Source organism: Papio anubis, chromosome 14 (assembly GCF_008728515.1).
Source record: "Papio anubis isolate 15944 chromosome 14, Panubis1.0, whole genome shotgun sequence".
NCBI classification, from domain to species: domain Eukaryota; kingdom Metazoa; phylum Chordata; class Mammalia; order Primates; family Cercopithecidae; genus Papio; species Papio anubis.
Genome location: NC_044989.1, coordinates 73,911,146 through 73,938,929, shown reverse-complemented (window position 1 = coordinate 73,938,929; position 27,784 = coordinate 73,911,146). Strand labels below are relative to the sequence as shown.

General features: G+C 37.9%; 1 protein-coding gene across 1 annotated transcript in view; it reads right to left on the bottom strand.

Moving 5' to 3' along the window:
* ALMS1 (ALMS1 centrosome and basal body associated protein) overlaps window positions 1-27,784 on the bottom strand; it is a 221,054-nt gene that overhangs the window by 39,094 nt on the left and 154,176 nt on the right. The gene's annotated exons all lie outside the window — the stretch shown is intronic.

Sequence of the window (27,784 nt, the reverse complement as noted above, 5' to 3'; positions counted from 1 at the left end):
TGGATTATTTGTCTCAGTATTATATAGGAAATTTTATAATATATTCCAGATACAAATCCTCTATGTATTGTGAATATTTTCTCATAGTCTGTGGTGTGATTTTCATTTTCTTAATGGTGTCTTTGGGGAACAGAAAGCTTTAATTTTGATGAAATTCACTTTGGTAATTTTTTTTTTTAATGATTATTACTTTTTTGTGTCCTGATTAAGAAAATGTTGCCTAATCAAGTGTTGTAAAAGTTTCTCGTGTATTTTCATGTAGAAATGTTACGGTTTTAACTTTGTGTTCCAGTCTGTGGTCTATTTCCAAAGTTTCGTTTGTAGTGTAAGTTATGCAGTTGAGGATCATTTTCTTCTCTAAGAATATTCTAGCACCACTTTTCAAAAATGATTATTTCCTTATTGAATTTAGTTGGAACCTTGGTCTAAATTAGTTGGCCTTATATATATAGGTTTTAGAGTTTCTAATCTGTTTCTTTGTTCTTTTTATTTATCTTTACACCAGTACCACAATGTCTTGATTACTCTAGCTTTATAGTAAGTCTTGAAGTCAGGTTATGTCCTCCAACCTTGTTTTTCTTTTCAAAATTATTTTTGCTATTTCAAGTCCTTTGCATTTTCATACAAATTTTAGAATAAGCGTACTGGGATTTTGTTTGGGATTGTATGGAATCTGTAGATCAATTTTGTAGATTGACATTTGAATTTTCAGTCTTCCTATGCATGAACATGGTGAGGTTTTTATTCCCCACTTAAGTCATCTTTAATGTCTCCCAGTAACATATTGTAATTTTCAGTGTGTAGATTTTACATATCTTTTACTAAATATATTCCTAAGTAGTTAATATACTATGGTATATGGTATTTTCAAATTTAAGTTTTCTTATTGTTCATTGCTTAAATATAGAAATACTGTTGTCATGCCACTTCGTAGGTCCCAACAAGTTAATTTTAATTTTAATTTGTTATTCTTTGGGTCAGAGCTTTCATGCCTACTGTGGGATGTTTTAGGGCAATGAGTGCTGTAGAGAATTTATGCAAGGCAAAAGTTCCAGTGGTTGAAATATATCTATTTGTTCTCTGTTTTATGTTCAGTAACTCCTCTAAGATTTCAAGAGTTTCTTGTTTAAATTTACTGGGATCCTCAGGTGTAGTCTATTCCTCATACATGATCATTTCACCAGGGAACACAGCAGTTTTACTCCTTCCTTTGCAATTCTCATGCCTTTTATTTCTTCGTCTTGCCTAATGCGCTGGCTAGAACATTGAATATGATACCAAGAAAAGCAGTAAAAGCAGACATCTTGCCCTGGTCCCTATTCTTGGAGGGTAGAAGAGTAGATATAGTGTTTCATCATTAAGTTTAATATTACCTGTAGATTTTTAATGGATGCCTTTTACCAGGTTGAGGACGTTTTCTAAGTTTGCTGTGAGTGTTATCATGAATGGGTATTTAATTTTTCAAATGGTTTTCCTGCTCTATGGATATGATCATACATGTTTTCTCCTTTTTTCTATTGATGTAGTGAATTACATTGGTCCAGTTGATCAACTGTATTGTTGAAATGGTCATCTTTACTGAATTTTTATCTGTTTGTTTAATCAGCATTTGAAAACAGCATATATTTCCAGTTATGTTTGTGTATTTTCTGTTTCTCCTTGAAATCTTCTTTGGAGTATTTTGTGGGGAGGGGAACAATCACGAAGTTATAGAAAAGGTAAATATGGCACAAGGAACTTCTCTTTCTCCTTAGTTATTTGGAAATAAGTTGTTGACCTGCTGCACAATCACTTTCATGTAATATATTCTCATTTCCTATAAAAGGACATTCTCATATTACCATAATAAAGCCATGAGAATTAGGAAATTCATACTAGTGCATTACAGACATTATTTAGATTTCTGCAGTTCTTCCAGTAATGTCTTTTATAACAAAAGGAAGCAGTTCAGAATCATCTGTTGCATTTAGTTATTGTGTATCTTACATTTTGTTTAGTCTGGAACAATTCTTTAGTCTTTTCTTAACTTTCATGATATTGACACTTCTGAAGATTACAATGCAGTTGTTTTGTGGAGTGTCCCTCAATTTGGTTTCTCTGATGTTTCCTCATGATTACATTCAGGTTAGTTATCTTAGGGAGGAAAATCAAAGAAGTAACGTTGAATTTTACTCATTACATCCTATGAAGTGTCATGCAATTTTAATTTGTCCTCTTGTTGACAGTTATCACTTTAAAACTCAATAAGTGTTCCTATTTCTCCACATCCTCTCCAGCACCTGTTGTTTCCTGACTTTTAATATTCGCCATTTCTAGCTGGTGTGAGATGGTATCTCATTGTGGTTTTTGATTTGCATTTCTCTGATGTACAGTGATGATAGGCATTTTTCATGTGTCTGTTGGCTGTATGAATGTCTTCTTTTGAGAAATGTCTGTTCATAATCGCTTCCTTACTTTTGATGGGGTTGTTTTCTTGCTTAAATTTGTTTGAGTTCTTTGTAGGTTCTGGATATTAGCCCTTTGTAAGATGAGTGAATTGTAAAAATTTTCTCCCATTCATGGGTTGCCTGTTCTACTCTGATGGTAGTTTCTTTTGCTGTGCAGAAGCTCTTTAGTTTAATAAGAGATCCCATTGTCAATTTTGGTGCTTTTGGTGTTTTTTTAGACATGAAGTCTTAGCCCATGCCTATATATGTCACAAAATGGGTACTATCTAGGTTTTTCCTCTAGGGTTTTATGGTATTAGGTCTTTTACACTGTTGGTGGGATTGTAAACTAGTTCAGCCATTATGGGAAAACAGTATAAGCGTTCCTCAAGGATCTAGAACTAGATGTACCATATATTGCTCATCCATTACTGAATTTATATACTTAGGATTATAATCATGCTGCTCTAAAGACACATGCACTTTTGGTATGTTTATTAGCGGCGCACTATTCATGTAAAGAACTTGGAATCAACCCAAATGTCCATCGACAGACTGGATTTGGCGTCGCTGGCACATATACACCATGGAATACTATGCAGCCATAAAAAGGATGAGTTTGTGTCGCCTGTAGGGACATGGATGCAGCTGGGAAACCATCATTCTTAGCAAGCCATCACAGAACAGAAAACCAAACACCACATGTTGTTCTCCACTCATAGGGTGGGAACTGAACAATGAGATCACTTGGACTTCCGGGAAGGGAACATCACACGGGGCTATCGTAGAGGGAGGGGGAGGAGGGAGGGGAGGGATTTCATTAGGAGTTATACCTGATGTAAATGTGAGGTTGATGGGTGCTGGCGGTTGGTGGGTGCGGCGGCGGCAGCAATCTTACATATGTAACAAACCTGCACGTTATGCACATGTACCCCTAGAACTTAAAAAGTAATCCCTTAATAATAAAAATAAATTAATTAATTAAAAAATAAAAAATTTAAAAAAATAAAATAAGGTTGTGACTGTTAGGTACCTTTCTCAATAAGATTGTGGCTGTTAAATTTTAACTTGCTCAGCTCAGGTTGTGGCTGTTAGGTACCTTTACTCAATAAGGTTGTGACTGTTAGGTACCTTTACTCAATAAGGTTGTGACTGTTAGGTGCCTTTATCATTTTAAAACTCAATAAGGTTGTGGCTGTTAGGTACCTTTTCATCCCACAGTAGGCATGAAAGCTCTTAGGCACCTTAATACCCCAAACAAGCTACTCTTTTCCGTTTTGTAATTAAGTGTTTTATGGAAAGGTACATTTAAATTAAGTAAACATCTTATTCCTCAGCAAATGTACTTATTTGTTTATTTATATCTGTACAGAATCTTTTGTATTCAATGACTTATGATCTATTGCTACCTTTTTTCTTTTTAACTTATTTGAAAATACATATAGACTCACAAGAAAAATATGTGACTCACGAGAGGTTACAAAAATAGCCAAGGGAGGTCCCCACTCAGCTTCTCCATTGGTAATGTCTTACATAATTATAATGCATTATCAAAACCAGTAAATTGATATTGGCACAATACAGTCAACTGGACTAGACGTCAATCAGATTTCACAAGTTTTTGCATGCACTCTGTTATTCTAATGGATATGTGTATGATTCTGTAAAATTTAATCACACGTATAGCTTCATGTAACCACCATCATAATCAAGATACAGAAGTGCTCTGTTACTGTGAAGGAATTCCCTTGTGCCTCCCCTTTTCTAGTCACACCCCGTACCCTCAACCCAGCCTTCTTTAACCCCCGAAAGCCAGTGATTACTGTATAATTTTGTCATTTTGAGAAGTTATGTAGATGGAATCCAACATGTTATATAGGTGGAATATAACATGTAAACTTTGAGTTGTATTTTTCTTACTCAGCGTACTGACCTGGAGATCCATTCAACTTGTGTGTATCGGTAGTTAATTTCCTTGTATTGCTCAGTATTCCATTATATGGAATTTATACAGTGTGTTTATCCATTCACCTGTTGAAGGACATCGTTTCCAATGCTTATTACTAATAAAGCTGTTATGAACATTCATGTACTTTCTTTTTTATATACTTTAAGCATGTGCAGAACGTGCAGGTTTGTTACATAGGTATACATGTGCCATGGTGGTTTGCTGTACCCATCAACTCATCATCTACATTAGGTATTTCTCCTAATGTTCTGTCTCCCCTTGTCTCCCACCCCTTGACAGGCCCCAGTGTGTGATGTTCCCCTCCCTGTGCCCATATGTTCTCAACTCCCACTTATGAGTGAGAACATGCAGTGTTTGGTTTTCTGTCCCTGTGTTAGTTTGCTGAGAATGATGGTTTCTAGCTTCATCCATGTCCCTCCAAAGGACATGAACGCATTCTTTTTTATGGCTGCATAGTATTACATGGTGTATATGTGCCACATTTTCTTTATCCAGTCTAACATTGATGGGGATTTGGGTTGGTTCCAAGTCTTTGCTGTTGTGAATAATGCTGCAATAAACATACATGTGCATGTGTCTTTATAGTAGAATGATTTATAATCCTTGGGGTATATACCCAGTTATGGGATTGCTGGATCAAATGGTATTTCTAGTTCTAGATCCTTGAGGAATCACCACACTGCCTTCCACAATGGTTGAACTAATTTACACTCCCACCAACAGTGTAAAAGCATTCCTGTTTCTCCACATCCTTTCCAGCATCTGTTGTTTCCAGACTTTTTAATGATTGCCATTCTAACTGGCATGAGATGGTTTCTCATTGTGGATTTGATTTGCATTTCTCTAATGACCAGTGATGATGAGCTTTTTTTCATGTTTGTTGGCTGCATATAAATGTCTTCTTTTGAAAAGTGTCTGTTTATATACTTCGCTCACTTTTTGATGGGGTTGTTTTTTTCTTGTAAATTTGTTTAAGTTCCTTGTTTTCATTCTTAAGAAAATTAAGTTTCTTTGATTTTCGTTCTTTTGCATTTGCTGAAGAGTGTTTTACTTCCAATTATGTGGATCTCAGCCCTTTTTCAGATGCATAGATTGCAAAAATTTTCTACCATTCTGTAGGTTGCCTGTTCACTCTAATGATAGTTTCTTTTGCTGTGCAGAAGCTCTTTAGTTTAATTAGATCTCATTTGTCAATATTGGCTTTCGTTGCCATTGCTTTTGGTATTTTAGTCATGAACTCTTTGCCCATGGTATTGCCTAGGTTTTTTTCTAGGGTTTTTATGGTTTTAGGTCTTATGTTTAAGTCTTTAATCCATCTTGAGTTAATTTTTGTATAAGGTGTAAGGAAGGGATCCTGTTTCAGTTTTCTGCATATGGCTAGCCAGGTTTCCCAACACCATTTATTAAATAGGGAGTCCTTTCCCCATTTGTTTTTGTCAGGTTTGTCAAAGATCAGATGGTTGTAGATGTGTGGTGTTATTTTTGAAGCCCCTGCTCTGTTCCATTGGTCTGTGTATCAGTTTTGGTACCAGTACCATGCTGTTTTGGTTCCTGTAGCCTTGTAGTATAGTTTGAAGTGTGATATTATGATGCCTCCAGCTTTGTTCTTTTTGCTTAGGATTGTCTTGGCTATACGGGCTCTTTTTTGGTTCTATATGAAATTTAAAGTCATTTTTTCTAATTCTGTGAAGAAAGTCAATGATAGCTTGATGAGGATAGCATTGAATCTATAAATTACTTTGGACAGTATGGCCATTTCACAATATTGATTCTTCCGATCCATGAGCATGGAATGTTTTCCATTTGTTTGTGTCCTCTCATTTCCTTGAGCAGTGGTTTGTAGTTCTCCTTGAAGAGGTCCTTCGCATCCATTGAATGTTGTATTCCTTGGTATTTTATTCTGTTTGTAAGAATTGTGAATGAGAGTTTGCTCATGATTTGGCTCTCTATTATTGGTGTAGAGGAATGCTTGTGATTTTTGCACATTGATTTTGTATCCTGAGACTTTGCTGAAGTTGCCTATCAGCTTAAGGAGTTTTTGGGCTGAGATGATGGAGTTTTCTAAATATTATACAATCATGCCATCTGCAAACAGAGATAATTTGACTTCCTCTCTTCCTATTTGAATATGCTTTATTTCTTTCTCTTGCCTAATTGCCCTGGCCAGAACTTCCAATACTATGTTGAATAGGAGTGGTGAGAGAGGCCATCCTTGTGTTGTGTCAGTTTTCAAAGGGAATGCTTATAGCTTTTGCCCATTCAGTATGATATTGGCTGTGGGTTTGTCACAAATAGCTCTTATTTTTTTTGAGATATGTTCAATCAATACCTAGTTTATTGAGCGTTTTTAGCATGAAGGGGTGTTGAATTTTATTGAAGGCCTTTTCTGCATCTGTTGAGATAATCATGTGTTTTTTTGTTATTGGTTCTGTTTATGTGATGGATTACATTTATTGATTTGTGTGTGTTGAACCAGCCTTACATACCAGGGATGAAGCCAACTTGATCTTGGTGGGTAAGCTTTTTAATGTGCTGCTGGATTCGTTTTGCCAGTAGTTTATTGAGGATTTTTGCATCAATGTTTATCAGGGATATTGGCCTGAAATTTTCTTTTTTGTTGTCTCTCTGCCAGGTTTTGGTATCAGGATGATGCTGGCCTCATAAAATGAGTTAGGGAGGAGTCCCTCTTTTTCTGTTGTTTGGAATAGTTTCAGAAGGAATGGTACCAGCTCCTCTTTGTACCTCTGATAGAATTCAGCTGTGAATCCATCTGGTCCTGGGCTTTTCTTGGTTGGTAGGCTATTACTGCCTCAATTTCAGAACTTGTCATTGGTCTATTCAGGGATTTGACTTCTTCCTGGTTTAGTCTTGGGAGAGTGTAAGTGTCCAGGAATTTATCCATTTCTTCTAGATTTTCTAGTTTATTTGCGTAGAGGTGTTTATAGTATTCTGTGATGGTAGTTTGTATTTCTGTGGGATCGGTGGTGATCTCCCCTTTATCATTTTTTATTGTGTCTATTTGATTCTTCTCTCTTTCCTTCTTCATTATTCTGGCTAGGGGCTACCTATTTTGTTAATCTTTTCAAAAAACCAACTCCTGGATTCATTGATTTTTTTTTTTTTTTTTTTCCTTTGGGAAGGGTTTTTCAAAAGTGTCTCTATCCCCTTCAGTTCTGCTCTGATCTTAGTTATTTCTTGTCTTCTGCTAGCTTTTGAATTTGCTTTCACTTCTCTAGTTATTTTAATTGTGATGTTAGGGTGTCAATTTTAGATCTTTCCTGCTTTTTCCTATGGGCATTTAGTGTTATAAATTTCCCTCTAAACACTGCTTTAAATGTGTCCCAGAGATTCTGGTACATTGTGTCTTTGTTCTCATTGTTTTCATATAACTTATTTATTTCTGCCTTAATTTCGTTATTTACCCAGTAGTCATTCAGGAGCAGGTTATTCAGTTTCCATGTAGTTGTGCAGTTTTGAGTGAGTTAGTTTCCTTCTTTCCTTCCTTCCTTCCTTCCTTCCTTCCTTCCTTCCTTCCTCCCTCCCTCCCTTCCTTCCTTCCTTCCTTTCTTCCTGGAGCAGGTTATTCAGTTTCCATGTGTTGTGTGGTTTTGAGTGAGTTAGTTCCCTCCCTCCCTTCCTCCCTCCCTCCCTTTCTTTTTATACCAAGTCTCGCTCTGTCACCCAGGCTGCAGTGCAGTGGTGCAATCTCGGCTCACTGCAAGCTCTGCCTCCTGGGTTCACGCCATTCTCCTGCCTCAGCCTCCCAAGTAGCTGGGACTATAGGCTCCCGCCACCACGCCTGGCTAATTTCTTTTTGTATTTTTAGTAGAGATGGAGTTTCACTGTGTTAGCCAGGATGGTCTTGATCTCCTGACCTCATGATCCACCCGCCTCGGACTCCCAAAATGCTGGGATTGCAGGCGTGAGCCACCTCACCCATCCAAGTGAGTTTCTTAGTCCTGAGTTCTAATTTGATTTCACTGTGGTCTGAGAGACTGTTTGTTATGATTTTCATTCTTTTGCATTTGCTGAGGAGTGTTTTACTTCCAATTATGTTGTCAATTTTAGAATAAGTGCTATGTAGTACTGAGAAGAATGTATATTCTGTTTATTTGGGATATAGAGTTCTGTAGATGTCTGTGGAATACTGCTTGGTCCCAGAGCTGGGTTCAAGTCCCTGAATATCCTTGTTAATTTTCTGTCCTGTTGATTTGTCTAATATTGACAATGGGGCATTAAAGTCTCCCACTATTACCATGTGGGAGTCTAAGTCTCTTCGTAGGTCTCTAAGAACTTGCTTTATGAATCTGGGTGCTCTTGTATTGGGCGCATATATATTCAGGATAGTTAGCTCTTCTTGTTGCATTGATCCTTTACTATGTGTACTTTCTTTTTTATCTTTGTTGGTGTAAAGTCTGTTTTATCAGAGACTAGGATTTCAACCCCCTTTTTTTTTTTTTTTTTTTTTTTGCTTGTTTGTTTGTTTGTTTGGCTTTCCATTTGGCAGTAAATCTTCCTCCATCCCTTTATTTTGAACCTATGTATGTCTTTGCACGTGAGGATGGGTCTCCTGAATACAGCACACCAATGGGTCTTGACTCTATCCAGTTTGCCAGTCTGTGCATTTTAATTGGGGCGTGTAGCTCATTTACATTTAAGGTTACTATTGTTAGGTGTGAATTTGGTCTTGTCATTATGATGCTAGCTGGTTATTTTGCCCATTAGTTTATGTAGTTTCTTCATAGTGTTGATGGTCTTTACATTTTTTTTTTCTTTTTGCAGTGGCTGGTACTGGTTTTGCCTTCCCATATTTGGTGCTTCCTTCAGGAACTCTTGTAAGGCAGGCCAGGTGGTGACAAAATCCCTCAGCATTTGCATGTCTGTAAAGGATTTTATTTCTCCTTCACTTATGATGCTTAGTTTGACTGGATATGAAATTCTGAGTTGAAAATTCTTTTCTTGAAGAATATTGAATATTGGCCCCCACTCTTTTCTGCCTTGTTAGGGTTTCGGCCGAGAGATCTGCTGTTAGTGTGATGGGCTTCCCTTTGTGGGTAACCTGACCTTTGTCTCTGGCTGCCCTTAATATTTTTTCCGTCATTTCAACCTTGGTGAATCTGACGATTATGTGTTTTGGGGTTGCTCTTTTTGAGGAGTATCTTTGTGGTGTTCTCTGTATTTCCTGAATTTGAATGTGGTCCTGTCTTACTAGGCTGGGGAAGTTCTCCTGGATAATATGCTGAAGAGTGTTTTCCAACTTGGTTCCATTCTCCTCGTCACTTTCAGGTATACCAATCAAACGTAGGCTTGGTCTTTTCACATAGTCCCATATTTCTTGGAGGCTTTGTTTGTTCCTTTTCATTCTTTTTTCTCTAATCTTGTCTTCACACTTTATTTCATTAAGTTGATCTTTAGTCTCTGATATCCTTCCTTCCGGTTGATTGATTCAGCTATTGATACTTGTGTATGCTTCTCAAATTTCTCGTGCTGTGTTTTTCAGCTCCATCAGGTCATTTATGTTCATCTCTAAACTAGTTATTCTAGTTAGCAATTCCTCTAACCTTTTATCAAGATTCTTAGTTTCCTTGCATTGGGTTAGAACATGCTCCTTTAGCTTGGAGGAGTTTGTTATTACCCATCTTCTAAAACCTACTTCTGTCAATTCGTCAAACCCATTCTCCATCCAGTTTTGTTGCTGGTGAGAGTTGTGATCCTTTGGAGGAGAAGAGGCATTCTGGTTTTTGGAATTTTCAGCCTTTTTGCACTGTTTTTTCCTCATCTTTGTGGATTTATCTACCTTTGGTCTTTACTGTTGGTGAACTTCAGATGGAGTTTTTGTGTGGTCGTTCTTTTTGTTGATGTTGAGGCTTTTGCTTTCCGTTTGTTAGTTTTCCTTCTAACAGGCCTCTCTGCTGCAGGTCTGCTGGAGTTTGCTGGGGGTCCACTCCAGACCCTGTTTGCCTGGGTATCACCAATGGGGGCTGCAGAACAGCAAAGCTTGCTGCCTTCTCCTACCTCTGGAAGTTTCGTCCCAGAGGGGCATCTGCTAGATGCCAGCCAGGGCTCTCCTGTGTGAGGTTTCTGTCAACCTCTGCTGGGAGGTGTCTCCCCACCAGGAGGCATGGGAGTCAGGGACCCACTTGTGGAGGCAGTCTGTCCCTTAGCAGAGCTCTAGGGCTATACTAGAAGATCTGCTGCTCTATTCAGAGCTGGCAGGCAGGAACGTTTAAGTCTGCTGAAGCTGCGCCCACAGCTGCCCCTTCCCCCAGGTGCTCTGTCCCAGGGAGATTGGAGTTTTAGCTATAAGCACCTGACTGGGGCTGCTGCCTTTCTTTCAGAGATGCCCTGCCCAGAAAGGAGGAATCTAGACAGGCAGTCTGGCTACAGTGGCTTTGCCGTGCTGCTTTGGGCTCCACCCAGTCTGAAATTCATGGCAGCTTTGTTTACACTATGAGGGGAAAACTGCCTACTCAAGCCTCAGTAATGGTGGACGCCCCTCCCCTCACAAAGCTGGAGCACCCCAGGTCAACTTAAGGCTGTTGTGCTGGCAGTGAGAATTTCAAGCCAGTGGATTTTAGCATGCTGGACTCCTTGGGGGTGGGATCCACTGAGCTAGATCACTTGCCTCCCTGGCTTCAGCCCCCTTTCCAGAGGAGTGAACGGTTCTGTCTTGCTGGCATTTCAGGCGCCACTGGGGTATGAAAAAAAAAACTCCTGCAACTATCTCAGTGTCTGCCCAAATGGCAGCCCAGTTTTGTGCTTGAAACCCAGGGCCCTGGTGGCATAGGCACCCAAGGGAATCTCCTGGTCTGTGGGTTTCGAAGACCATGGGAAAAGCGTAGTATCTGGGCCGGAATGCACTATTCCTCGCAGCACAGTCCCTCATGGCTTCCCTGGGCTAGGGGAGGGAGTTCCCCAACCCCTTGTGCTTGCCAAGTGATGCAACACCCCACCCTGCTGCTGCTCACCCTCTGTGGGCTGCACCCACTGTCTAAGCAGTCTCAATGAGATGAACTGGGTACCTCAGTTGAAAATGCAGAAATCACCTGCCTTCTGTGTTGGCCTTGCTAGAAGCTGCAGACCGGTGCTGTTCTATTTGGCCATCTTGCCTGGAAATCCCTCATGTATTTGTTATTACATGACCGTAAGTTTTTTATTTCTCTATGACAGTGGGTGTTAACTAGGAGTGATTTTACCCCTCAGGGAGCATGAGAAATGTCTGAAGACATTTTTGATTGTAGTGACTAGGAAAGAGATGCTACTGGTGTCTAGTAAATAAAAGACAGAGGTGCTGTGGAATATCCTAGAATGCACAAGACAGTCCTGCATAACAAAGAATTGTTTCAAAATGTCAGTGCTGAGGTTGAGAAACTGCACTGGGATTAATACCCAGGAGTGTGATTATTGGGTTATATGTAAGTATATGTTTAATTTTATAGGAAACTGCCAGAGTGTTTTCCAGAGTGGTTATAACATTTTGTATTTCCAATAACTATGTATGAGAGATCAAGTTCCTCCACATCCTCATCAGCATTTAAACTGTCAGTATTTATTTTTTTATTTTTTTGAGATGGAGTCTCACTCTGTCACCCAGGCTGGAGTGCAGTAGCGCGATCTTGGCTCAGTAGCGCGATTTCGGCTCAATGCAACCTCCACCTCCTGCGTTTAGGTGATTCTCCTGCCTCATCCTCCTGAGTAGGTGGTACTACAGGTGCACACCACCACACCCAGCTAGTTTTTGTATTTTCAGTAGAGATGGGGTTTCACCATATTGGTCAGGCTGGTCTTGAACTCCTGACCTTATGATCCCCCCACCTTGGCCTCCCAAAGTGCTGGGATTACAGGCATGAGGTACCACGCCTGTCCACTGTCAGATTTTTTTTTTTTTTATTTAGCCTTCCTGGTTGGTATATAGGGGTTATCTCATTATTGCTTTAATTTGCATTTCTCTACTAGTGACAATGAACATTTTTTAATATGCCCGTTTACTATCTATATATTTTCTATTAAAATTGTTTTGCTCATTTTCTAATTGCATATTTTTTTTGTACTGTTGAATTTAGAGAATCTTTATATATTCTGGATACAAATTCTTTATTAGATTTCAGACTTGCAAATTTTTACATTATACAAAACCAAGTTTTCTTATTCCGTTTATTGTTACTATTGTAATTTGTTTTGATGCTCCAAATACAGATTTGGTGGCCAGTGGCAGCCCCTTCAAGCTGGCTCTGTATCCTTTTCATACGTCCCCGTCATCTTTTGATCATGTCTTTGCTTTCTGGCACAAGATATTTCAGGCTTATCTTATACTTTCCTTCTCCAGCTCTGGAATCAACCAGTTCTCCAAGAAGCCTGTTCTTCCAGTGGAATGTGCTATTTAGAGGCTAGGATTTAAACACTAGGCATATGTGTTGCTACTGGGTTGCTCTCAGCCCTACACTTATTTACATTAGTATTTATTTCTCTGTCTGTATATATTAAAAACCGTATGTTCATCTAATTTTTATTTTACTTTTTTCTTTGTTTTTGTAACTTTCATATCTAATAGTGAGTAACCTCACTTCCAGTATGCTTTATATAACGAATATTCTCATCTCTTGCCAACCTCTCCCCAGCAAGGATGACCCTAATTCTCCACTTGGATTCAAACACTTTATTCAGTCTGTCCCCTTGGGTGGGTGCTCTTTTCACCCTGCCTGGGCTTTGGCACTCCATGCTAGACCACTCCTCAACATGTATACCACCCCTCCCTACTTGGTCTGTAACTTTCCCGTGTCAGAATGCTCATCACCCTCAACATATGGACACTCTCCCCATGCCACTTAGGTTCTGACTCGCCATGCTGAACTACCCCCTCACATGGATTTCTTCCTCATACTGCATAGGCTCATGACACCTCACATTGGTCTCACCTCTACTTGAATGCCTTTATCTTGTTTAGGATTTGACTCATGATGCCAGGCTACACCATGTAGATAGCCTCCTCACTCAGGTTCTGACATTCAAGGTCAGACTGACTCCTTTCATCCTGCTTGAGTAGTGACTCACCACACTGCCCTTACCCTGTATGACACGTTTCTCATCCTGCAGGAAATCTGACTTTCCAACCTAGGCTATCTCTCTGTGTAGTTATTTTCCTTCTCTACTGCAGCTCTGCCACTCCATGTAAGGACACCCCAGTGTGGAGACACCTACCTCATTCTGCTTGGGCTCTAACTCTACATGTCTAGTGGGCCTCCCTCTTCATGGAAGCCCTCCTTATCCTGATTTGGTGCTTTTATTGCACACGAGGCCACACCTCTGCAAAGACTGTCTCCTTGCCCTGCTTGAATTCTAATACTCTGTGCTATGACACTTCTTTACATGGGCACCTTCCTTACCCTAATGAAATTCTGATACCTTGCTCTGGCCCGTTGTCATTCCATTTGCTACAGAGTCCCACCTTGTTCTGCCCACCTAATGGTTTTAAAATTCAATTGTTTGGGATGGGAAAGACAAAAGAAAAGGAGAATAGAAACACAGGAGAGGGAAGAGAGAATAGGAAGCTTATTTTTTATCACTTTATGATTAATATATCTTTTCTATCCTTTTACTTTCAACCTATCTGTGACCTCACAGTAAAGTGCATCACTTGTCAACGTCATATAGTTGAATGTTATTCATTTTTAATGTTGTCTGTTAATCTTTATCTTATAACTGAGATATTTAGTTCATTTACATTTAATATAATTATTGAGCTAGTTGATTTTGCTATGCTTTATTATTTTAGGTTAATTAATTATTTTTATTCCGTGTTATTTTCTCTGTTGGCTTGTTTTACTGTTTTTCCTTTTAGTGATTATCCTAGAGATTATAATATACTTCCTTGACTTTACAGTTTACCTTAAGTTAGTACTTTTTCCACTTTATGAGCAGCAAAGTATCTTATGACAGTTGAACTCTATTTACTCCTCGTATTTTTGCTTTTGTTGTCATATATATATTTCTGTTCTACATGTTCTAAATCCCACAAGACATTATTATTGTTGCTTTGAACAAACAACATTCTTTTCCATATATATGTATATAGGAAATATAAAACAAAGTAAAATATGTATATATACACAAGGGTGTATGTATGTATGTGTACATGTATATATTTACACACACACACACACACATCCTTTAAGTGTTCTACATTCTTTCTAGCAGTTCTGTACTATGTTGGATCATTTTCCTTCAGCCTAAAAAAAATTTCCTTTGGTATTTCCTGAAGTCTTCTGGGGATTATCTTAGTTTTTATTTGTTTGGTTTAAAAAAATGTATTTCCGTTGGTTATAGAATTATAGGTTTTTATTTCAACACTTTAAAGAGCTACTATCTTTGTTGAAAGGCCAAGTGTCTTTTTTTTTTTTTTTTTTTTGAGACAGAGTCTTGCTCTGTCACCCAGGCTGCAAGCTCTGCCTCCCGGGTTCATGCCATTCTCCTGCCTCAGCCTCCCAAGTAACTGGGACTACAGGCGCCTGCCACCATACCTGGCTAATTTTTTGTATTTTTTAGTAGAGAAGGGGTTTCACTGTATTAGCCAGGATGGTCGCGATCTCCTGACCTCGTGATCCATCCGCCTCGGCCTCCCAAAGTGCTGGGATTACAGGCGTGAGCCACCGCGCCTGGCCCAAGTGTCATTCTTGTTTTTGCACTTTTGATTTTCAGCAGTTTGGCTTTGATGCCCCAAGAGTTGGTTTTTCTTTGTATTCTTTGTGTTCACTGAGCTTCTTAACTCAGTAGATTAAGTCTTTTACCTGTTTTGGAGAATTCTTACCCATTAACTCATAAATATTGTTTCTGCACACTTGTCTCTTCTCCTAGGAGTAAAATTACACATATATTGGATTATATGTCTCTGCCGCGTGAGTCTCTTATACTGGCATCTGTTCATTCTTTTTCTGTTCGGTAGTTTTCTGTAGACTTTTTGAATTTACAAATTAGTTTTACAAATGTCTGTTTGCTTCTACTACCATTGAATCAAATTTCAGATAATGTATTTTTTATTCTGAAATATTCGTTTCTTTTTTAATAGATTGTAGTTTTCTTTTGAGATTTTCCATGTTTTATCTACTTCCCTTTATCTTTTGCTCTGAATATATTAATAATCATTTTGAAGTCTTTTTGTGCTAACTTGTAGCTAACTCCCCTGTAAATCAGTTTTTCTTGTCTACTTTTTCTCTCAATTTTTGGTCAGTTTTTCCTACTTCATGTGTTACATAATGTTTTGTGTGTTGAATATTGTAAATAAGAGGATAATAGAGATTGAGGATATTTGCACATAGAGGGACTAGAACAAGAGCAAGCCAATCCCAAAGCTAACAGAAGAAAATAAATAACCAAAATTAGAGCTGAACTGAATGAAATTGAGATGCGAAAATCCATGCAAAAGATTAACTAAATCAAAAATTGATTCTTCCAAAGAATAAACAAGATTGACAGACCACTAACTAAATTGTTAAAGAAAAAAGACAAAATAAGTACAATCAGAAATGACAAAGGTGACACTATCACTGACTCCACAGAAATACACAAACACATACACACACACACACACTCTCAGAGACTATTATGAACACCTATTCACACAAAAACTAGGAAACCTAGAAGAAATGGATAAATTCCTAGAAATATACAACCTCCCAAGATTGAGCCAGGAAGAAATGGAAATCATGAACAGACCAATGAGTTCTGAAATTGAGACAGTAATAAAAAACTTCTTCACAACAAAAGAAACCATCAGCATAGTAAGTGAACAACCTACAGAATGGGACAAAATATTTGCAAACTGTGCATGCGACAAAGGTCTAATATCCAGAATCTGTAAGGGACTTAAACAGTTCAACAAGCAAAAAACAACCATATTTTAAAAATGGGCAAAGGACATGAACAGACACTTCTCAAAAGAAGACATACTTGCGTCCAACAAATATATGAAAAAATGCTCCACATCACTAATCATTCAAGAAGTGCATATCAAAACCACAATGAGATACAATCTCATGTTAATCAGAGTGGCTACTTATAAAAAGCAAAAAAATAACAGATGTTGGTGAGGTTGCAGAAGAAAGGGAAGGCTTGTATAGTGTTGGTGGGAACATAACTTAGTTCAGCCACTGGGGAAAACTGTGGAGATTCCTTAAAGAGCTTAAAACAGAACTGCCATTCAACTCAATGGCCCCATTACTGGGTATATACCCAAAACAAAATAAATCATTCTACTGAAAAAAACACATATAATCAATTTTCATCATATTATTGCTATTCACAATAGCAAAGACATGAAATTTAAAAAAAAAAAAATTTACTTTAAGCCTGACAGGTCTTTGGTTTTTCAACAATTAAATATTGTAAGAGCTCAGTTCAGGCTTTCAGATGTTTGAATTCAGCTCTTTAAACTCTTTGCCCTCACAGCTGTAGAATATGGTAAATGTTGTAAGGAGGACACGAGTCAAGTATTTGTTGCAGTTACACTTTCTCAAGGGAAATTCATTTCATTAGTACTCTTGCAAATAATTTTACTGTTTTTCTCAGCCCCTTTCTTGGGGTTGGCCCTTCTGACTTTTGACTGAGTGTAGTGAGTCTTTAATTCCTTACCTTTAAAAGTTCTCTTCCTCAAGCATTAGTTATTAAGCCCCCTGCCTTAAGCAGGTACAACATTTGGCAAATGTTTTAAGGAGGAGAGCTGATGTGTGTTTGTCCCAGGCCTCTCCATCTAGTGGAACTTGATCTCTTATAGTGCCATGAGTATGAATGAGATTTCAGTCTATCACTCTGACTGAGGCCCAGCCTCCCGTACCACCCCAACACTCAGGAAATGTCTTGTGGGGGAAATCAGATGGATATCCTGCTAGATTCCATCATGTCACACCATCATGACAGCCTTCATGTTCTTCAAAAGCTCGGTGATTTCTCTTTGTCAGTAGATTATGTCTACCTACACCAAACCCTTGCCTAGAATCACCAAATTCCTCTCTCTAGCATGTTAATTGGTAATATTTCCTCATTGTTTCTATAGCTGTAAGACTTTTTTAAAAAAATATGATTTTTATAATTCATTCATTTTGTTTGTTTGTTAAAGTAGGAGTGATGGTATATGGCTCCCTACCTCATCCTACTTGGAAATGGAAGACCCATTTAGATCACTCTTAACTTCTCTCTATAATGTATTAATAGTATTCTATATAAAGTTCTTGCATCTTTTATTATACTTTATTAGGTATTTGATATTTTTGGTACTATTTTTATGACATACTTTCTAGATTTTAATTTTATAACTTCTATGATAAAGAAAAATCTAATGGACTTAAAAATTTGATCTTGTATCTGGCAAATTTTCTAAAAAGTTACATCCTAGTAAGTTACATGTAGATTCTTTTGGATTTTTCTATGTACGCAATTATATCAAATATGAAAAGTAGCTATTCTTTCTTTCTTATCCATACCTCTTCTTTTTTCCTGCCTTACTGCTAATACCATTTAACACCTTACTAAAATATTGAATAGAAGTGGTAAGAGTTGGCATCCTTATTTTGTTCCTGATCTCACAGGCAATATTTTCAACATTCTACTAGTAAACACAATGATTGCTTTAGGGTTTTTTGTAGTTTCTCTTTGCTGTGAGTTTTTGTCATGCATAATTACTGAGTTTTATTAAATGCTGTCTCTGCCTGTATTGATATGGTCATGTGTGTTTCTCCTTTATTCTGTTGAGGTAGGTGGTTAATCACTTTTTTTTTTTTTTTTAATGTTAACTCATCTTGTATTCCTGGGTTAAACTATCATGGTAGAGATTCAACTACACACAAATGTATGTGTGTGTAAAATGAGAGCAAGCACACAGCATACACACACATGTGCTACATTTTGTTGTCTAACATTTTGTTTAGGATTTTTGTATTTATGTTCATAAGGGGAATTGACATTTTTGTTTCTTTTCTCATAACTGTCCTTTTCAATTAGTGAATGGTAGGCATATAGTATAGACTCAAAAGTTCTACTTTTGTGATATATTCTAGATATTACTCTAATACAATACAACATTATTCTCTTCTTGAAACTTTATTTTCAAGTGATTTTTTGAAAGTTTTATTCCTTTTTTTTTTTTTTCTTTATAGAGACAAGGTCTTGCTCTGTTACCCAGGCTCTGGAGTGCAGTGGTGCAGTCATGGCTCACTGCTGCCTCAAACTTTTGGTCTCAAGCAATCCTTCTGTCTCAGTCTCCTCAGTTGCTGGGACTATAGGCGCATGCCACTGTGCCTATTTTTTTATGTTTTGTAGAGATGGTCTTGCCACATTGCCCAGGGTGGTCACTTAACTCCTGGGCTCAAGTGATCCTCCTGTCTCAGCCTCCCAAAGTACTGGGATCATAGGTATGAATCACTATGCCAGGCCTTATTTTCAAGTAATTTTAGAGTTACAGAAAAGATACACATATAATAGAGTTCCTTATACCTCTCTCCTAGCTTCTCCTGTTGTTACCATCTTTTTTTTTTTTTTCATTTTATTTTTATTTTTATTTTTATTTTTTTGGAGACAGAGTTTCGCTCTTGTCGCCCAAGTTGGAGTACAATGGCGCAATCTCGGCTCACTGAAACCCCTGCCCCCTGGGTTCAGGCAGTTCTCCTGCCTCAGTCTCCCAAGTAGCTGGGATTACAGGCATGCACCACCACGCCTGTCTAATTTTTGTATTATTAGTAGAGACGGGGTTTCACCATGTTGGCCAGGCTTGACCTCAGGTGATCCACCCACCTCGGCCTCCCAAAATACTGGGATTACAGGCATGAGCTACTGTGCCCGACCTATTTTTTTATTTTTAAACTTTTAGGTTCAGGGGATACATGTTCCAGTTTGTTCTATAGGTAAACTCGTGTCGTGGGGGTTTGTTTTACAGGTTATGTCACCACCCAGGTACTAAGCCTAGTACCCAGTAGTGTTTTTTTTTCTGTTTCTCTCCCCCGTCCCTCCACCCTCAAGTAGGCCCCAGTGTCTATTGTTCCCCTCTCTGTATCCATGACTTCTCATCATTTAGGTCCCACTTATAAATGTGAGGATGCAGTATTTGATTTTCTGTTCCTGCATTAGTTTGCTAAGGATAATGACCTGCAGCTCCATCCATATTCTGCAGAAGACATGATCTTGTTCTTTTATATGGCTGCATAGTATTCCATGGTGTAAATGTACCACATTTTCTTTATCCAGTTTGTCATTTATGGGGCATTTAAGTTGATTCATGTCTTTGTTATTGTGAATAGTACTATAATGAACATTTGTGTGCATGCGTCTTTATGGTAGAATGATTTATATTTCTTAGGGTATGTACACAGCAATGGATTGCTGAGTCAAATGGTAGTTTTGTCTTTAGCTCTCTGAGGAATTGCCACACTGCTTTCTACAGTGGTTGAACTAATTTACACTCCCACAAACAGTGTACAGCCACTCCCTTTTCTCTGCAACCTTGACAGCATCTGTTATATTTTGACTTTTTTATAACAGCCATTCTGATTGGTGTGAAATGGTATCTCATTGTGGTTTTGATTTGCATTTATGTAATCATTGATATTAAGCTTTTTTCTTATGCGTGGTGGCCACATATGTATCTTTTAAAAAATGTCTGTTCATATCCTTTGCCCACTAGGTTGCTTATAAATGCTGGATACTAAACCTTTATCAGATGCATAGTTTGCAAATATCTTCTTCCATTCTGTAGGTTGTCTGTTTACTCTGTTGATAATTTTTCTTTTGCTGTGCAGAAGCTCTTACATTTAATGAGATCCCATTTGTCAGCTTTTGCTTTCGTTGCAATTGCTTTTGTGTCTTCATTGTGAAATTGCCCATTCCTGTGTCTGGAATGGCATTGCCTAGGTTGCATATGTGGTATCCACATCATCACTGCTGATGTTAACTGATCACTTGGATAAGGCAGTGCTTGCTAGGTGTCTCCACCATGGAAATAAGTTACTATTTTTCCCTTCTTATACTCTATGTTTTGAAATCCAGTCACTCAGTTCAGTGCATACACAAAGGAGGAGGGGAAGATTAAGCTTAACCTTCTTTGGTGGGAGGTATCCACATCTGTTATCTGGACTTCTTCTTAAGCAAAATTTGCTTCTTCTTTCCAATTATTTATGTATTCAGTTATTTACTTGCTCCACTCTGTTTTAATATCAATTCCCTATGATCTCAAGATATAACTACAACCTTGAAAACTCGTGGTTCTCCCAGAACTCCTTGATGGAATGCTCTGTTTCTTGTTTATCTTTGTACGCTGTGTGTATTTAGCACAGTCCCCTAATTTATAGTGGACATCTAGTAATTTAAAAAAATGTATTTTCAATTCAGCTGAAAAATACCATTTCCTCAACTAACTTATATAATTTAACATTCTAAATTAAAAGTAGGTTTTAAGATAAAAGTAAATGTGTGATAACATTGTATCAAACAAAATAAAGGGTACTGCAGAAATTTTACCTTAATAACATTTGACGTTGATGTGTCCACAAAATATTCCTATAGCTACTTAAATATTCCCTGAAACCACTTTTGGAAAGAGATTTCAGTTTCTAATAGGCCAAGGAGATAACCTGCTGTATTCTTTCTCTTTTTTGGTTAGATTACCCAAGAAGATAAAGACTCCACTTTCTGCTTTCTCTGAAAAACTGTCATCTGATGCAGTCACTCAGATAACAACAGAAAGTCCAGAAAAGACCCTATTTTCATCTGAGATTTTTATTAATGCTGAAGATCGTGGACATGAAATTACAGAGCCTGGTAACCAGAAACTACGCAAAGCTCCTGTCAAGTTTGCCTCATCATCTTCAGTCCAGCAGGTTACTTTTTCTCGTGGCACAGATGGTAAGAGAATGTGATTTCATTTTAGATTGTTAGACCAGCTCTTTTGTGTAATTATGTTAGAAATTTGTGGTTGTGCCTTTCTAGTCAGAAAACCTAATTTTAATTTAAGAATTAGGGTCCATATGATTATATCTGTCTTTTATTTGCATAGCTGTCAACAGAATGTGATTTACTATATTTTTATCTTAATTTCTAGCAGAGTTAACATGTAGAACTCATGCCGTTTGTGGTTAAAACTTATTTTTGTCTCATATTTGCAATAAAAATGCAAGGAATTCATAACAACTTGAAAGTAATTGAGGTCTGCTTTTAAAAGGGCAGCTAAATTATCTTGTATTATAGTAATGTTATTACTATATAGTGTGTATATAGAGTATGTATATACTAAATACTATAACAAATAGATGCATAAGCATATGATAGTGCAAACACAATAGCAGTTTATCTCTTGCTTATAAAGCAATCACCAGAGACCCAGGTTGACTTCTTGCTCTGTTGTCTTTAAAATACGTAACCCAAGGTTATGTTGGATTTACCTTCATGGTCAGCTGGAAGGAACAGAAAGCATGGAGGAGCATATATAGGAGATGTTTACAGGCCAGGTCTGGAAGTAACCCAAATCACTTTCAGGAATGTAGTTTAGCTGTGTTTTCCAAAATGAAGAAGAAATGGATTTTGGTGAATAGGTAGCAGTCTTTACCATAAGGTGAACATTTAGAGTGTTTTATATGCTATAGTTTCAGTGATATTTTGATAGTACTTTTACCGTATAACATTTAGAATTACAGCAAATTGTATATTATTTTCTTTTTTGGGTAAGTAGCAGGAAAATTAACAATTAAGTTTCCATTCTTCCCCAAATGAAGATGGAAACTTTACTAATTTTTAAAATATTTACTATTTTGGACAAATCTACTCAAAGTACATTTTAAGTTTCTCTACTTACACAAAAAACTTGTCCATCTACACGTATAGATAGAATATACCTAAATGTAAAGAAAAATGTTTGGTTCAGCATTTAAATTGCATTGAATTTAAGTAAGTGCATTTATATACTAAGATGGTTATAATTCTTGAACATTTTTCTTGTGAAATTAAAGCATATCAAATTTATATATATGTATAGTTTAATAAATCATCACAAAGAACACCTTTATGTGTTGGTTACCTGTTGTTACAGTGATACAGTACAACAAACAACCTAAAAAATCTCCATGGTTTGTAACAGCAGACATTTGTTTTTCTTACTCACAGGTTTATGGGTCAATTGGACTTTGGCTGGGCTGGCTGTAAGCTGCAGAAATGGTTTGGGTCTGTTCCGGATACTTCTTTCTGAGACTCAGGCTAATGGGTCAATAACTATCCTAGAGTGTGGTGTTCTCATGGTAGTGGCAGAAACACAAGAGAAGAAACAGCTATAAAAGCAGCATGCAGTAGCTCACACCTGTAATCCCAGCACTTTGGGAGGCTGAGGCGGGCAGATCACAAGGTCAGGAGATCAAAACCATCTTGGCTAAAACGATGAAACCTCATCTGTACTAAAAATACACACACACACACACAAAATAGCCGGGCATTTTGGCGGGCGCTTGTAGTCCCAGCTACTTGGGAGGCTGAGGCAGGAGAATGGCATGAACCCGGGAGGTAGAGCTTGCAGTGAGTCGAGATTGCGCCACTGCACTCCAGCCTAGGCGATAGAGAGAGACTCCGTCTCCAAAAAAAAAAAGCATGTTTTAAACCTCTGCTGTCCTCAAATGGATCAATTTATAGAGTCTATGATTTATGGTTCATATAAACTTTTTATCAAAGAATTAATATTATTTAGTTTACTAATTATTATTTTCAACACTGTGGGTCAAAAGTAAAATTTTATGAGGTTTTTTTTTTTTGGTACAAAACATTTTAAGGTACAAAGAATTGCATGTTAATTACATGACTGCTTACCCATTACTCTGAATTAACAAGTTCCTCTACCCCTTTCTAGTGCTTTTTTCCTTTCCCGGAAGCAGCCATTATTTGCTATGTATTCACTTCTTCCCCTAGACAGGCAGTCCAGTGTAACCTTAAGACTACTACATACAAACAAAGTTTTTGAGGACTTCAAAAAACTGCCAAAAGTTCTTTATTTGTCTCAGATCCATCTCCATGTGATAGTCATTTCTTCTCTGGGTCCATTGTAATTTTGTCCAATCGTTGCTGTTAATTTTCTCCAACCTGTGAGCTGCGTGGCAGATTCAGCCATTGCTGTCAAGCTTCATATACACTGATGGAGAAAGAAAATTAATAAATTAGATTCTAACAATAACTACAGCAATGACCAAATAGAATTGGAAGCTACAGCTTTTTTTTTTTTTTCTTTTTTCTTTTTGCCTGGTAGAGTGGTACAAATATTCCTAAGTTGTCTCAGACTAAGGTTGAGGTCATTTTTTTTTTTTTTTTTTTGAGACGGAGTCTCGCTCCATCTCCAGGCTGGAGTGCAGTGGCGTGATCTTGGCTCACTACAACCTGCACCTCCCAGGTTCAAGGATTCTCCTGCCTCAGCCTCCCAAGTAGCTGGGACTATAAGTGTGCACCACCATGCCCAGCTAATTTTTGTATTTTTAGTAGAGATGGAGTTTCACCATGTTGGCCAGGATGATCTCCATCTCTTGACCTCGTGATCTGCCCACCTCGGCCTCCCAAAGTGCTGGGATTACAGGCATGAGCCACTGCGCCTGGCCAAGGTCATTTTTTATTAATTTCTTGACTGGACTTTCTTTAGAGGTCACTTTGCCATGCCCAGTGATAGAAATTAATACCTCTAGGTGTTAATCATACTCCTTTTTAAAAGTAACCTTATTTCTTCTGGATAATTCAGGTCAATCATAGATTTAGTCAGCACTCTGTATGCTGCTCTGTGTTTTGCTTTCGTGATATAAAAAATGTTAAGTAGCTAGGTGGCTCCTGTCCCTAGTAGAATTGTCCCTTTCTTATTTCTAAGGTCTTCCATTTAACAACACTTATAGTCACAAAGGTTGAAAGCAAAAACTTCTTAAAAAGCTTCTTTGTTCCCAAATGCATGCGTTCCATCTGGTGCTCGTTGTAGGCAAGTACCGTCTATGGTTCAGAGCATATCCCATATGCCGTAAGAAAGCATTGTAGACTCAGAAAGTGGTGTTCCCCAGCCTATGCCATAACACTTTTCAGTAAATAGCTCACTCACTTTATTTATTTATATTTTAGGTTTAGCATAATTGTGGTCCATATGGCATGGATAAGGACAGGAAATCCCTTTAGGCATCAACCTTTTGTCTCATTTCCTTCGCTTGGAAGTGAATTCTTCCTTAGAAGCAGGCTACTAACAATATGGAATTCATTGCCAAAATAAGTTATCAGAATGATAGAGTTACCAAAGATGGTGACACAGTTCTAAGTAATATAAAGATTATTGTTTCTGGCCAGGCGTGGTGGCTCACACCTGTAATCCCAGCACTTTGGGAGGCCAAGGAGGGTGGATCACCTGAGGTCAGGAGTTCGAGACCAGCCTAGCTAACATGGTGAAACCTCATCTCTACTGAAAATACAAAAATTAGCCGGGCATGGTGGCGCATGCCTGTAATCCCAGCTACTCGGGAGGCTGAGGCAGGATAGTTGCTTGAACCTGGGAGGCGGAGGTTGCCGTAAGCAGAGATCATGCCAATGCACTCCAGCCTGGGCGACAGAGGGAGACTTCCTCTCCCCCCGCCAAAAAAGAGTATTGTTTCCAGAGAAGGAGAGCTAATTCTACTCCAGGACAATCAGAATCGGTCTAGAGGGATTTGGGTTTTATTAACTAGAGACGAGTGACTAGGAGTCCATCTAGAAATGGTGACAGGATATAAGAGAAAACCGTGGTCTCTAAAAATAAGGATAAATGGAAGGAACTGAAGGTTTTTAGCAGTGAAAAATGGTAGCTGTATTCAAAATTCATAATCATATGAGCAATACAACCCTATGAAAGGCTTAGAAATAACCTAAACAAAAATTTTAAATGACCTAATGCAGGAAACATTAATCCTTTTGTAGAGATAGAAAATAATAATTGACTAAATTAAAAGAAAGGTATGGTTCTAGGATGGAAGGGTGAATATTGTAAAGTTATCATGTATTCCCACATACATTTATACTCTAAAGTAATTCTGCACAAAGTTCTAATGGAACTGTTCTTTTGAACTGCTTGATTTATCTTTACAAATTTATTTTTATTTTTAATTCTTCTGGGTACATAGTAGACATAGATATTTATGAGGTACATGAGCTATTTTGATATAGGCATATAATGTATAATAATCCCATCAAGGTAAATGGGATATCCATCACCTCAAGCATTTATCCATTCTTTGTGTTAACAAACAGTCCAGTTACATTATTTTTGTTATTTTATTTTATTTTATTTTATTTTATTTTATTTTGAGATGGAGTCTTCCTTTGTCGCCCAGGCTGAAGTACAGTGGGATGATCTCAGCTCACTGCAACCTCTGCCTCCTTGGTTCAAGCAATTCTCCTGCCTCAGACTCCTGAGTAGCTGGGATTACAGGTGCCCGCCACCATGCCCGGCTAAATTTTGTATTTTTAGTAGAGACGGGATTTCACCATGTTGGCCAGGCTGGTCTCGAACTCCTGACCTCAAGTGATCTGCCTGCCTTGGCCTCCCAAAGTGCTGGATTATAGATATGAGCCACCACGCCTAGCTGTCTTTTGGTTATTTTAAAATGTACAATGAATTATTGACTGTAGACCCTGTTATGCTATCAAATACTATGTCTTACTGATTATCTAACTATATTTTTATACCCATTAACAATCCTCACTTCCCCCACACCACTCACTACCCTTCCCAGCCTCTGGTAACCATTTTTCTGTCTATGTTTGTCCATGAATTCAGTTGTTTTAATTTTTAGATCCCACAAATAAGTGAGAACATGTGAAGTTTCCGTTTCTGTGCCTGGCTTATTTCACTTTATATATAATGGCCTCCAGTTTCATCCATGTTGCGCAAATGACAGGATCTCATTATTTTTTATGACTGAATAGTATTCCATTGTGTATATGTACTGCCTTTGTGTGTATGTACTACATTGTGTATATGTAATAGGTTAATTTATCCATTAATCTATTGGTGGGCACTTAGGTTGCTTCTAAATTTTGGCTATTGTGGACAGTGCTGCAATAAACATGGGGTGCAGATTTATCTCTTTGACATACTGATTTACTTACTTTGGTTATATACCTAGCAGTGGGATTGCTGGATCATATGTTAGCTTTAATTGTGGTTTTTTGAGGAATCTCCAAACTAACTGTTCTCTACAGTGGTTGTACTAATTTACATTCCCAGCAATAGTGTACGAGAATTCCCTTTTCTCCACATTCTTGCCAACATTTGTTGTATATCTTTTGAATAAAACCATTTTAACTGGGGTGAGATGGTATCTCATTGTAGTTTTGCTTTGCAGTTCTCTGGTGATCACTGATGTTGAGCACCTTTTCATATGCCTGTTTGACGTTTATATGTCTTGTTTTGAGAAATGTTTGTTCAGATCTTTTGCTCATTGTTAAATTGGATTATTAGATTTTTTTCCTATAGAGTTGTTTCAGTTCTTTATACATTATAGCTATTAATCCCTTGTCAGATGGATAGTTTGCAAGTATTTCCTCCTGTTCTGTGGTTTGTCTCTTCACTGTTGTTTCCTTTGCTATGTGGAAGCTTTTTAACTTGATGTGATCCCATTTGTCTGTTTTTGCTTTGGTAACCTCTGCATGTGGGATATAACTCAATAAATCTTTGCTAATCTTTAATGTCCTAGAGAGTTTTCCCAATGTTTTCTTCTAGTAGTTTCATAGCTTGAGGTCTTAGATTTAAGTCTTTAATCCATTTTGATTTGATTTTGTATATGATGAAATATAGAGGTTTAGCTTTATTCTTTTTGTTAAATTTATCTTATAGGATTCTGAGTTCTTTCTCTGTGTTATCTTGAATTTCTTTGAGTTTCCTCAAAGCAGATTTTTTTTTTTTTTTTTTTTTGAGATGGACTCTTGCTCTGTTGCCAAGGATGGAGTATAGTGGTGCATTCTCGGCTCACTGCAGCCTCTGCCCCCTGGGTTCAAGCAGTTCTCCTGCCTCACGCTCCCGAGGAGCTGGGACTACAGGGGTGCACCACCACACCCGGCTAATTTTTGTATTTTTAGTAGAGATGGGGTTTCACCATGTTGTCCAGGCTGGTCTCGAACTCCTGACCTCAGGTGATCTGCCTGCCTCGGCCTCCCAAAGTGTTGGAATTACAGGCATGAGCCACTGCACCCAGCCAAAACAGATATTTTGAATTCTTTGTCTGAAAGGTTCCACATCTCTGTTTTTCCAGGATTGGTTTTTAGTGTCATATTTAGTTCATTTGGTGAGGTCATGTTTTCGTAGATGGTCGAGAAGCTTGTGGATGTTTGTTGGTGTCTGAGCATTGAAGAATTAGGTATTTATTGTAGTCTTCACAGTCTG